The 12,116-nt window shown below is 36.6% G+C and overlaps 1 protein-coding gene across 1 annotated transcript in view; it reads right to left on the bottom strand.

The window, feature by feature from the left end:
- The window catches only part of CFAP43 (cilia and flagella associated protein 43), a 105,676-nt gene that overhangs the window by 42,811 nt on the left and 50,749 nt on the right, over window positions 1-12,116 (bottom strand). The window lies entirely within an intron of this gene.

The raw sequence follows: 12,116 nt of genomic DNA on the forward strand, positions 1-12,116 counted from the left end.
GAAGAACTTGACACAATTAGATTGATCTAATAAGAATTTAAAGAACAGTATTATCTACCCCTACTCCCCTCCCCGACCAAAAAGACCCAGAGAATAAAATATTCTTTACAAACACACATATAACAGTAACAAAAAGTGACTGTATACAAGATGACAAGGACAATCTCAGCAAGCTTTATTTACTGACCACAGTGAAATATATTTCAAAGTTAGCAAAGAAAAGATATACAAAACAATCTATAATAATATACAAGGCAATCTGAAAATTGAAAACAGACACATACATACACTCCTCTAAGAAACCCTTTGGTTGATGTATTCAAAACGAAATTAAAATGTTTACAACTAAGGAAAAATGAGAAAATTACTTACCAAACCAATGCAATATAGTGAAAGTGGTACTAAGAGGTATATTTACAGTCTTTCATGCACATTGGAAGATAGAAAATAAACCTAGTTTTCAACTCAAAAAAGTAACAAAATGAGGACAAACAACCCTGAAGGAAGTAGGGAAGAACAAATAAAATTCTAAATTGCTAAAACCCTATACTGGCCAAATGTATACATATAAAATTATATATATATAATTCTCTTATAATAATAGAGTCATCAATAAAAACTGTACCATATTAATAAAATGGAAACACTGTTATAAAGTATGAACAAAAAAAAAGATCAAAGGCATAAATATACAATTAAGAATAAAGAGAGAGCTATAACTGAAAAATCAGAGAAGACTTGAAATTAGACTATTATATAAATATATATTATATATTGAAAAATCTAGATGAGATGAACAATTTTCTAAGAAAATATAATTTATCAAATCTATACTTGAAATAGGAAACCTGTAAGAGAAATTAGGAACAGATGGTTATATATGTGCTTGTGAACTTTTTGTTTCTCTTTTAACCAAAACTTAAAGGAGAATCTTTATACAAGCTGTTACAGAGCATGGAAAAAAGTAGAAAACTATTTAAATCACTTTACAAGGCTAGTCTAACCCTGATATATTAGACAAAGAAAGTACAAGAAAATAATATTATTTACGGACAGAGATATAAAAATCCTAAATACAAATAGAGATACAGAAATCCTAAATGAAATATTAGCAAATGGAATCTGTGTACTGCTTAAAATGACCACTGTCTACCAGAGGAACACAAGGCATTTGATAAACTTCACAATAAAATTCACAATAACAACTCTTAGGTAACAAGGAATAGAAAGCTAGTTTTTTTAATGTTTTTTATTTATTTCTGAGAGAGAGAGAGAGAGAGAGACAGTGCGAGCAGGGGAGGATCAGAGAGAGAGGGAGACACAGAACGTGAAGCAGGCTCCAGGCTCTGAGCTAGCTGTCAGCACAGAGCCCGATGCGGAGCTCGAACCCACGAACTGTGAGATCATGACCTGAGCCAAAGTCGGATGCCCAACCGACTGAGCCACCCAGGTGCCCCTAGAAAGCTATTTTTTAACTAGTGAAGAAGGATATCTAGCAGACGCTGAGACAAGTATCACACTGAAAAGTTAGAACCTTTCCCCTTAAGGTCAGGAATAAGACAAGCATGTCTACTCCTATGACCACTATTATATTAGAAGCCCTTGACATAAGACAAGAAAAAGAAATGAAGTATAAAACTTGATAAGAGACATGATTTTCAGAAGATATGATAGTTTACCTAGACAATCCAAGAGAATCAACTGACAAAAAGCAGAACTAAAAAGAGAGTTCAGCAAGATGATCATATTATAAAAGATAAAATTAGTAACATTCATATATACTAGTAGTAACAAATTAGAAAATGTAATAGAAAAATATTCCATTCACAAAAGTCTTTAAAAAACCTATAAAATGTCTAAAATAAATGTAGTGAGAAAATTATACAGTCATTTTACACTACACTGAACAAACTAGATTTTAAAAAAATTTTTTAATGTTTACTTTTGAGAGAGAAACAGAGCATGGACAGGCAACAGGCAGAGAGAGGGGGAGACAAAGAATCCGAAGCTGACTCCAGGTTCCTAGCTATTAGCACAGAGCCTGACATGGCTTAAACCCACAAACGCAAGGTAATGACTGGAGCCAAAGTTGGATGCTCAACTGACTGACCCACCCAGGTCAACAAACTAGATTTTATTTTTTTATTTACTTTTTAAAATATAGTTTATTGTTATTGTTATAGTTTCCATATAACAGCCAGTGCTCATCCCAATAAGTGTCCTTCTCCATGCCCATCACCCATTTTCCCCTCTTCCCCACCCCTCCATCAATCCTCCGTTTGTTCTCAGTATTTAAGAGTCTTTTATGGTTTGCCCCCTCCCTCTCCATAACTACTTTTTTTCCCCTTCCCCTCCCCTATGGTCCTCTGTTAAGTTTCTCCTGATCCACATATGAGTAAAAATATATGGTATCTGTCTTTCTCTGCCTGACTTATTTCACTTAGCATGATACCCTTGAGTTCCACCCACTTTGCTACAAATGGCCTGTAACAAACTAGATTTAAAAAAAAAAAAAAAAGCCTGTAACAAGAGATGAAGAAGGCCAGAGGGTAGGGAGCTGTTTTTGCTTGTGGAGAGAGGATGGAGACACAGGGGGAGAGTACAGGAAAAGCATTCCCCCAGAAAGCAGCTAGAGAAAAGAGAAAGAGTGGAAACACTGCAGGGACTGAACAAGAAAGGGAGAAAGGAGAAAGAAGAGGGGTTAAATACCAATAATACATGGGATTGCAGAGTCTAAAACTCCACAGCTTGATATGTGGTGGAGCTCAGGTGGGAAGGGCAAATTCCCAGGAGCAGACAAAGAGGTCCAAAGGGTCCTTGGGCTACATGTGGGGAGGCTGTTCCCCTGCTGGGAAGACACTGGTAGAGGCTGTGTGGCCTCCCTACAGGCAAAGGTCCCAGTGGACCCCGGAGAACAGCCATGTTAGGTGGTGTTGGAACAAGGATGTTAAGGGTGAAGCCTGGCACCAGGTGTGTGTTGTGATTTACCATAATCCCTGAAAAACTGCTGCAACATGATTGAATAAACTCTTTCTGGGGCAGGCTGGCACCCAGCTGCAGTCTCTGAGCATCTGCAGCAGCACAGTCATGCAAACGTACCACTGCTGGGTGAGACCCTCATCCATTGGGTCTGAGAGGGCCAAAACTGTGGGGCCCTCAGATGTGAGGGGTTTGGAAACACAGCCCCATCTGAGATAAAACTCATGAGGGAGGTACCGCCTGGCAGGCTGACAGCTTGGTCAGACATTGTAGAAGTGGGGAGTGGACAGAAGCTGGAGACAAAGGAGGGGTGCTTGATTGCTCCTTGGTGAGAGAACAGAGTTCTGGTACTAGAGACAGAGTAGCTGGGTGGCACCATTTTCACCCCTCCTATGCATATGCATACATGTGTACACACACTGCAACAGCAACGATCGACCCCAGTAAACTAAGCAGTGACATCTAGTGGAGAATGGAGCCATTACACCAAGCCCCATCTGACTGGGCCAACTATGCTCTTGAGGAATACCATAAGTCTCTCTGCCTGCCTAGTTTACAGACTATAAAGTGCATTATAGCTTGACTTCTAGGGGGAAAACTGGATGTCATTTCAATCGTATTTCATTCTTTTCACTGGTGCATCTATTCAATTCTTTTTCTTTTCTTATTCTTGAATACAGAAAGAGAAAAAAAATATTTTAATTTTAATTTTTATAAAAAGAGTTCTCTTTAATTTTACTCTGCTATATTTTTTATTTTTCTGTAAAATTTTTAAATTCTATTTTACTTTCATCATTTAATTCTTTTTATTATATTGTATTCACTTCTTTAACTTTCAAACGTTTTCCTATGTTTCCTTTTCTTTTACTTCCCTTTTTTTCTCCATTCTATCAAGCTTCTTTCAATAACCAGACCCAAACACACCTATGATCTAGCATCCTTTTATTTTTTTGTGATGTTTTTAATTTTTAAATTTTTATTTATTTATTTTATTAATTCTTTTTCTTCCTTCAAAATGATGAAACATCAACAGATGAATGGATCAAGAAGATGTGGTTTATCTATACCATGGAATACTACNAATAAAACTCTTTAAATGTTAAAAAAAAAATGATGAAACAAAGGAATTCACCCCAAAAGAAAGAATGGGAAGAAATGACAGCCAGGGCCTTAATCAACACAGATACAAGCAAGATGTGTGAAGCAGAATTTAAAAGCACAATAATAAGAATACTAGCTGGGGTTGAAAAAAGCATAGAATCTCTTTCTGTGGAGATAAAAGAAGTAAAATCTAGTCAGGATGAAATTAAAAATGCTGTAACTGAGATGCAATCTTGAATGAATGCCCCAGCGGCAAGGAAGGATAAAGCAGAGCAGTGAATCTGCAATATAGAGGACAAATTTATGGACAATGATGAAGCAGGAAATAAAAAGAGGGAAATTAAGGCAAAAGAGCATGATATAAGAATTAGAGAACTCAGTGACTCATTAAAAGGAACAACATCTGAATCATAGGGGTCCTAGAAGATTAGGAGAGAGAAAAAGTGGGAGAATGTTTATGTGAACAAGTCATAGCAGAAAATTTTCCTAACCTCAAGAAAGACACAGATATCAAAATCCATAAAGCACAGAGAACTCTGATTAGATTCAACAAAAAAGGGGATGGAAAATCATCTATCATACTAATGGTCACCAAAAGAAAGCCAGAGTAGCCATACTTATATAAGACAATCTATTTTAAAATAAAGATTATAACAAGAGATGAAGAAGGGCATTTTATCATAATTATGAGATCTACCCACCAAGAAGATCTAACAATTGTAAATGTTTATTCTCCAAAAGTGAGAGCACCCAAATATATAAATTAATCAATCACAAACATAAAGAAACTCATTGATAATAATACAATAATAATAGAGGACTTCAACACCCCACTTACAGCAATGGACAGATCATCTAAATAGAAAATCAACAAGGAAACAATGGCTTTGAAGACACACTGGACTGGATGGACTTAAAAGATATATTCAGAGCATTTCATCCTAAAGCAGCAGAATACACGTTCTTCCTGAGTGCACATGGAGTATTCTCCAGAATAGACCATATACTGGGATACAAAAAAGCCCTCAACAAATACAAAAAGATTGATATCAAAAGTATGCACATTTTAAGACCACAACGCTATGAAACAAAATCAACCACAGGAAAAAATTTGGAAAGACAACAAATACTTGTAGACTACAGAACATCCTATGAAAGAATGAATGGGCTAACCAAGAAGTTAAAGAGGAAATTAAAAAGTACATGAAAGCCAATGAAAATGATAACACCACAGCCCAAAACCTCCGGGATGCAGCAAAGGTGGTCATAAGAGGCAAGTATATAGCAATCCAATAATCAATCTAGCAATCTTTAGGCCTTCCTCAAGAAGGAAGAAAGGTCTCAGATACACAACCTAACCTTACACCTTAAAGAGCTGGAAAAAGAACAGCAAATAAAACCCCAAACCAGCACAAGACAGGAAGTAATAAAGATTAGAGCAGGAATTAATGCTATCAAAATTAAAAAAAAAAACAAAACAGTAGAGTAGATCAATGAAACCAGGAGCTGGTTCTTTGAAAGAATTAACAAAATTGATAAACCCGTAGCCAGTTTGATCAAAAGGAAAGGACCCAACTAAATAAAATCAAGAATGAAAGAGGAGCGATCACAACCAACAATGCAGAAATACAAACAGTAATAATAGAATATTATTAGCAATTATATGCCAATAAACTGGGCAATCTAGAAGAAATGGACAAATTCCTAGAAACATATAAACTACCAAAATTGAAACAGGAAGAAATAGAAAATTTGAACAGACCTATAACCAGTAAAGAAATTGAATTAGTAATCAAAAATCTCCCAAAAAACAAGAGTCTATGGCTGGATAGCTTTCCAAGGGAATCCTACCAAACATTTAAAAAAGACTTAATACTATTCTTTTGAAGCCTTTCCAAAAAAATAGAAATGGAAGGAAAACTTACAAACTCATTCTATAAAGCCAGCATTACCTTGATTCCAAAACTAGACAAAGACCCCGCTAAAAAGGAGAACTACAGACCAAATTCCATGATGAACATGGGTGCAAAAATCCTCAACAAGATACTAGCCAACTGGATTCAACAATACATTAAAAGAATTATTCACCATGATCAAGTGGGATTTATTCCTGTGGTGCAGGGCTGGTTCAATCCACAAAATCACATCAATAAAGAAAGGACAAGAATCACATGATCCTCTCAAGAGATGCAGAGAAAGCATCTGACAAACTATAGCATTGTTGCTTGATAAAAACCCTCAGTAAAGTAAGGATAGAAGGATCATACCTCAAGATCATAAAAGCCATATATGAAAGACCCACTGCTAATACCATCCTCAATGGGGAAAAACTGAGAGCTTTCTCCTTAAAGTCAGGAACACAACAGGAATGTTCACTCTGACCACTGTTTTTCAACATAGTATTGGAAGTCCTTGCCTCAACAATAAGACAATGCAAAGGAATAAAAGGCATCCAAATCAGCCAGGTGGAAGTCAAACTTTCACTCTTCGCAGACGACATGATACTGTATATGGAAAACCCAAAAGATGCCACCAAAAAACTGCTAGAACTGATCCATGAATTCAGCAAAGTCTCAGGATATAAAATCAATGCAAAGAAATCAGTTGCATTCCTATACACCAATAATGAAGCAACAGAAAGAGAAATCAAGGAATCAATCCCATTTACAATTGCACCAAAACCCATAGATACCTAGGAATAAAACCTATACTGAAAACTATAGAAAGCTTATGAAAGAAATTGAAGACACAACAAAATGGAAAAATATTCCATGTTCATGGATTGGAAGAACAAATATTGTTAAAATGTTGATACTACCCAAAGCAATCTACATATTCAATGCAATCTCTATCAAAATGACACCAGTGTTCTTCACAAAGGTAGAACAAACAATCCTAAAATGTGTATGGAACCAGAAAAAGACCCGGAATAGCCAAAGCAATCCTGAAAACCAAAGCTGGAGGCATCACAATCCCAGACTTCAAGATGTATTACAAAGTGTAATCATCAAGACAGTATACTGGCACAAAAACAGACATTCAGATCAATGGAACACAAGAGAGAACCCAGAAATGGACCCACTAACATATGGCTAACTAATCTTTGACAAAGCAGGAAAGAATATCCAATGGAATAATGAGTTTCTTCAGCAAATGGTGCTCAGAAAACTGGATAGTGATATACAGAAAAAGGAACCTGGACCACTATTCTACACTATACACCAAAATAAACTCAAAATGGATGAAAGACCTAAATATAAGACAGGAAGCCATCAAAATCCTAGAGGATAAAGTAGGCAAAAACCTCTTTGACCGCAGCCACAGCAACTTCTTACTCAACACGTCTCTGGAAGCAAGGGAAACAAAAGCAAAAATGAACTATTGGGACCTCATCAAAATAAAAATCTTCTGCACAGTGAAGGAAACAATCAGCAAAACTAAAAGGCAACCAATCGAATGGGAGAAGATATTTAGAAATGACATATCAGATAAAGGGTTAGTATCCAAAATCTATAATGAACTTATCAAACTCAACATCCAAAAAACAAATAATCCAGTGAAGCAATGGGCAAAAGACATGAATAGACACTTCTCCAAAGAAGACATCCAGATGGCCAACTGACACATGAAAAAATGCTCAACATTACTCATCATTAGGGAAATACAAATCAAAACCACCCTGAGATATCATCTCACACCTGTCAGAATGGCTAACATTAACAATTCAGGCAACAAAAGATGTTGGTGAAGATGTGGACAAAGAAGATCTCTTTTGCACTGCTGGTAGGAATGCAAATTGGTGCAGCTATTCTGGAAAATAGTGTGGAGGTTCTTTAAAAAAATGAAAAATAGAACTATCCTACAACCCAGAAATTGTACTATTAGGTTTTTAGCCAAAGGATACAGGTATTCTATTTCGAAGGGACACATGCACCCCAATGTTTACAGCAGCACTACTGACAATAGCCAAAGTACGGAAAGAGCCTAAATGTCCATCAACAGATGAATGGATAAAGATGATGTGGCATATATATACAGTGGAGTATTACGCAGTAATCAAAAAGAATGAAATTTGCCATTTGCAACTATGTTGATGGAACTAGAGTGTATTATATTAAGCAAAATTAGAGAAGAAAATTATCATATGACTTCACTCATATGAGGAATTTAAGATGCAAAACAGATGAACATAAGGGAAGGGAAGTAAAAATAATATAAAAACAAGGAAGGGGGCAAAACATAAGAGACTCTTAAATACAGAAAAAAAACTGAGGGTTGCTGGAGGAATTGTAGGTGGGGGATGGGCTAAATGGGTAAGGGCTTTAAGGAAGACACTTGTTGGGATGAGCACTGGGTGTTACACATAAGGGATGAATCACTGGAATCTACTCCTGAAATCATAATTGCATCATATGCTAACTTAGATGTAAATAAATAAATAAATAAAATTATATAAAAAAATAAATAAAGATTGCATTTCTGGGAGGGGAGAAAACAAAACAGATGAACACATGGGAAGGGAAGAAAAAGAGAAGAGAGGGAAACAAACCACAGACACTCTTTTTTTTTTTTTTTTACAAATAGTTTATTATCAAATTAGTTTCCACATAACACTCAGTGCTCATCCCCNGTATGTAAGTGACAAATCACTGAATTCTACTCCTGAAACCAATATTGCACTGTATTTAACTAACTAAAAAAAAAACTTCAATAAAAAATTTTTAATTGAATACAGATATATATTATTTACATATAAATATTATACTTATATAATACATATTACATATAAGATTTATATTATAAATTTTCATAAATTATGGGACACCTGGTGGCTAAGTTACTTGAGCATCGTGATGATCTCGTTACATGAGCAACGTCATGATCTCGCCGTTCCCAAGTTCAAGCCCTGCATTGGGCTCTGTCCTGATAGCTCAGAGCCTGGAGTCTCTTNTAAAACAGCCTCCATGTTTCAGATTCTGTGTCTCCCTCTCTCTCTGCCCCTCCCCCACTCACACTGTCTCTCTCAAAAATAAATAAACATTAAATTATGTATATATACAAACTTTCAGATAGTAAATAAACTCTTACCCAAATCAAACATAAGCAATATAGTCTCAATCAAAGTCCAATCAGAGTTTTTCATGGAGATCGACAAACCAATTTTAAAATTCAAATAGAAAAATAAGTGTGCATAAAAAGGCCAACATCTTTCTTTTGTAAAAGTATAAAGGGAGAGGGGTGCCTGGTTGGCTCAGTCAGTTAAGTTTCGACTCTTGATTTGGGCTCAGATCATGATCTCTGATCACAGGATCAAGCCCCATGTTGGGTTCCACAATGAAAGCATGGAGTGTGCTTATGATTCTCTCTCCCTCTCTCTCTGCTACTCTCTCTCTCTCAATAAATAAAATAAAAATTTTTTTAAATTAAAAAGGATTCTCTCTGCCCTTGCCCCACTCATTCACAAATGCCTGCTCTCTCTCTCAAAATAAATAAATAAACATTGAAAAAAATAATTAAAAGAATAAAGAGAGAATTACTTTCAAGGTATAAAATTATTTTATACAGCTATAGCTATCAAAATAGTTTGTAGTTGGCTTGGGAAATAATCAACACTCAATTTCAGAATAAAGTCCAGAAACAATACTCTATACACGGAATCAAGGGATTGATAGAGGCGGCTCCACAAGTCAGTGCAGAAGGGGTGGCACATTCAGTAAAAAGCCCTGGCAAAATGGGCTATTTATTTGAAAAAATAAAGTAAGATCCATACCTCATACCATTCATGAAGTAAATTAAATAAAGGAGTAGATTAAATAGTTTGGAAGACCTTTTAAAATCAGAACACAAAACAAAATCTCTAAATAAAATATCAATAAATTTGGATCATAATTTTTAAATTCTGCATTTCAAAAGGCACATTATAAAAGTTAAGACACTGAGACCCCAATGTTCATAGCAGAACTCTCCACAATAGCTAAAACATGGAAAGAGCCTAAGTGTCCATCACNAAGACAAAAAAATGTGTGTAGTGTATTAGGTTGAGCCATGTAAAACTGTGATTTCATGTGGTTCAACCTACTAATAAGAGCCGCCTCTCGATTTTTCCCTTGTATCTCTGTGCTCCTTCTCCTCCCAGCTAACTGTGGTGAGACCTAGCAAGGCGACCTTGGACACTTTGTGTTGAAGACAGCTGCATTTCTGCCACCTGCCTCTCTGAATGACTGCACGGACCTGAGCCGCTAATGACCTGAAATAACCTTCTAATCTCTATGCCACTATATTTTTGGAGCTTAGTTATTATCACAGTTTAACTAACCTTAATTATCATAAATAAATGTAAGTTAAAATAAAAATAAAGAACTCCTACAATCAAAAAGAAAAAGGCCAACAACTCAACAGAAAAATAGGCAAAGGGTATGAACAGGGAATTCCCAGAAGAGGGACTACAAAGTCTTTGAGAGTTATGAAAAGATGTGCGACCCAATTAGTAATCAGGAAAATGAAACAAAGGAGAGGAATTTCCCAAAGAAAACTTGAGGACATTTCCCAGAACTGAAAGTCAAAGTTGTTTTTTTTTTTAATTTTTATTTATTTTTATACTGAAAGTGCTCACCAATGCCTAGCACATGGAAAAGACAAAGCACACAAACTGGGTACAAAACAGATGACACAGTCACCTGGGATTACTGGGTAGAGGGACTTTTACAAAAGTATTGTCAGGGTAAAGGAAAGCAGCTGGGCATGATAAAGCATCTCGGGCCGGCAACCACAGAAAGCTATCATGGTTCCACTGTGAGAAGGGCAAGGGTGGGGAGTAGTTACTGGAACCTGGAGAGATCGGTAGCTTTGAGAAAGGCCTAGCTGTCACTGCCAACTCCTGATACCATGAAGAGGCCGCTGAGGAATAAAGGCCCTGCCCTCTGATCTCCTGCTGATGGCACTCACTGGTTACACCTAACCAGAAGCCAGAGGCAAGGCAGTACATTGATGCTATCCACACAGGCCAGCTTCTTGGGGCTGAGAACAGGGTAGAAAAGGGTGGAGAGTATATTTGCATCATCACACCAAGAAAATCCATCAAATCTTTTGATGCACATAATTATGAAATTTCCTAACAGCCGGGATAAAGAAAACATCCTATAAGTTTGCAGAGACAAGAATCTGATTACATACAAAGAATTGAGAATCAGAATTGAGAATCACTAAAGTGAACAGTGAAAGCTAGAAGATGATGGGGCAAGCCTTCAAAATTCTGAGGGGAAATCTATGAACCCCTAGGCAAGCTATCAAATGAGCACTGACAGTAGGATAAAGACATTTTAAGAAAAGCCAAGACTTAAAAATGTCCCTCTCACATGCTCTTTCTGAAGAACAGAGCCAAAGCTCTTGTACAACTCTAGGGGGCAGGCACCATTCATATAGTATTACATTTAAGTGGCATGCCAGAAGCACAGCTATCTGATAAATGATGTCTTCAAACATGGGAGAACACAGTAGTCCTGCTTAGGAAGCTACCGGAAGATGTACATCAAGAAAACAAAGAAAACTACATGGGGCCCTGGAAAGAGGGGCTCCCACTCAGGGGGCAGGTGAGAGGATTTCCCAGGAGAATGGACAAGATAAGTCCCTAGGACACAAGCTCCCTAGACCATTTGCCAGGTGTGGGGGGCAAGGTGCTTAGAGTGGAGCTGGAAGATGGAAACGCGGGTCATAAAAACAAACAAACAAACAGACAAACAACAAACTAACTAAAGCATGATAGCTTGTTTACCTCAGGTATTTGACTGTATCAGGAAGAGTTTTTAGCATTTTGAGAGTCTGAATAGGTAATAGGTACATAGAAAGACTTAAACTAAAACAAAGCAATTATTAATTCCAGGAAAATTATAATTATAAAATGGAAATGTAATCACAACACACCATGTGGCTCAGCTTTGAAAAACATTTACACAGCTATAATAGTGTGCATATGGAGTATGGATTTATGTGTTTGCTGTACTGATGGGGATGTAAAGGAAACTAAATACCACTCTTCC

The sequence above is a fragment of the Crocuta crocuta genome, unplaced genomic scaffold (genome assembly GCF_008692635.1).
Source record: "Crocuta crocuta isolate KB4526 unplaced genomic scaffold, BGI_CrCroc_1.0 scaffold619, whole genome shotgun sequence".
Taxonomy (NCBI): domain Eukaryota; kingdom Metazoa; phylum Chordata; class Mammalia; order Carnivora; family Hyaenidae; genus Crocuta; species Crocuta crocuta.